The sequence below is a fragment of the Otolemur garnettii genome, unplaced genomic scaffold, assembly GCF_000181295.1.
Source record: "Otolemur garnettii isolate 467f Iridium unplaced genomic scaffold, OtoGar3 scaffold00066, whole genome shotgun sequence".
Lineage (NCBI taxonomy): Eukaryota > Metazoa > Chordata > Mammalia > Primates > Galagidae > Otolemur > Otolemur garnettii.
In genome coordinates, this window is record NW_003852461.1 from 2,263,697 (window position 1) to 2,265,987 (window position 2,291).

A 2,291-nucleotide genomic window follows, 5' to 3' on the forward strand; every position below is an offset into this window, starting at 1 on the left:
AAAAAAAAAAAAAAAAAAAAGTCCTTCAAGCTTGCTCATAATCAAAGAAACAGAAAGGAAGGAATATATTTATTTTTAGCTATCAAATTATAGATACTTTAAAATGAGAATACTCGAAATTGGCAAAAGTAAGGAGAGATGGGTGCTCTCTACACAGTTAGGGGGACTACTGGGTGGTCTAAATTGTCTTAGAAAATAATTTTACAGTATGTTCACAAGATTAATTTTTTTCTTTTGCAGTTTTTGGCCAGGGTCAGGCTTGAACCTGCCACCTGCGGTCTATGGGGCCTGCACCCTACTCCTTGAGCCACAGGTGCCACCCAAGATTAAAAATCTTTAAACTCTCTTTTATACTTTTACTCCATCCTCGGAAAATAAGGCAAATGTTTCACTATCACCATATAATGGGATTGAGATTAATATGCATTATTTCGTTTTATTTCAGTTGGCTTATGAAGAGGGTATTTTCATGAAGTCTTTTTTTTTTTTTAATAGGAGAGAAAACGGAAGCTTAAGGGAGTGAAGCAGAGTTTATGTTGTGAAGAAGGGAGGGAGCTGGGTCATCAGACTCCGCTGTGTGTCTTTAACACCTGTACTTACTCCACGGGGCTCATTACTATGTGGGTCCAAGAAGAGAGAGAAAACGGACCTTTTTGCAAAGTAATTAAACCAGGCAAACTGTTTCTTGCTCCATTGATCAGAGAGCCTCAGCAGTGTTTGTATTTCTAATTAAGGCAGCCAGATTTAATTAGGATTCCTAGGGGTTTCACCCAGTCCTTTGTAAAGTTTTGTGAAGAGTCTGACATGAAAATAGAAAACAGTTCTAGGCTCCTCTGTGACAACGTATGAAGTCAGCGGCTGTGTTTGGCAACTTTCTGGGTTGGTGTAGCAGTAAATTGACAGGGGTTGAGAACGATAATCCATTAATGAAACAGTCAGTGGATATACCGGCTGACTCTCTCTATCCCTTCCCCCCACTGTGAGCTGTCTACCCTCAGAGATCATGCCTGTCTCATTTATTTAAATAAAGATCAGAAATGGATGATGAAAGGTTGGCATTCAGCAGTGTTTTCCAAACTCTCACATGTGAACAAGCATAATTATTACAGTGGCATTATTGGTTTTTGTTTTTTGCGTGGATGGACAGATGGGTTGTTTTTGACTATGACAAGTACAGCTGCTATGAACATTTGTGTACAGGTTTTTACATGAACTTAAATTTCTATCTCAGAAATCAATGCCCAGGAATTCTATTTTGCTGGTTTTTTTTTTTTTTTAGACAGAGCCTCTAGCTGTCGCCCTGGGTAGAGTGCTGTGGCATCACAGCTCATAGCAACCTCCAACTCCTGGGCTCAAGCAATTCTCCTGCCTCTGCCTCCCACACAGCTTTGACTACAGGTGCCTGCCAAAACACCTGGCTATTTTATGGTTGCAGCTGTCGTTGTTTGGCAGGCCTGGGCTGGATTCAAACCCACCAGCTCAGGTGTATGTGGCTGGTGTCTTAGCTGCTGGAGCCACAGGCGCTGAGCTAGTTTGCTGGTTTGCATGGTAGCTATCTGTTTAATTAAAGAAACTGCCCATCTGTTTTCCAGAGTGGATGTACTGTTTTACATTCTGATCAGCAGTGTGTGAGCGATTCCATTTCTTTGACCCCTCAGTGGCATTTAGTGTTGTCACTGGTTTTAATTTAGACCTGGGGATAGATGTGCCGTGATATCTCATTGCGGTCGTAATTTACATCTCCCTCATGGCTAACCATGTTGACCATCTTATGTGTTTGCTTACCATCTATATACCCTCTTCATTAAAGTGTCTCTCTCCCGTCTTTTTCCCAGCTTATACTTGGGTTGTTTGGGATTTTTTGACTTAAATTTCAGGTGATGGTTATGTATTTCACCTTTTTGTTCCAAATGTGGTTTGCAAATATTTTTTCCTAGTCCGTACCTGATCTTTTCTCCTCTTAACAGGGCTGTTCACAGAGCAAACTTTTTTTTATATTGGTGGAGTTCATTTTTTCTTGTATAGTTTTTAAAGATTTTCTCTTTTTTCCTCCCTAAAAGTGTTACAGTTTTACATTAAAGTTCATAATCCATTTCAAGTCACATTTTTTCATAGATTGATATAATCATGTGATTTTTTTTCTCCTTTAACCTATTGTTTGACGATTGACCCAGACTTGGGTTTACTCCACTCCATTCCCTCCTCAATTATTCCACCACCGTTTGCTGAAAAGGCCTTTTCCCTCCATTAGATGGTTTTTGCATTTAGGGATATCTGTACATGTGTATTTC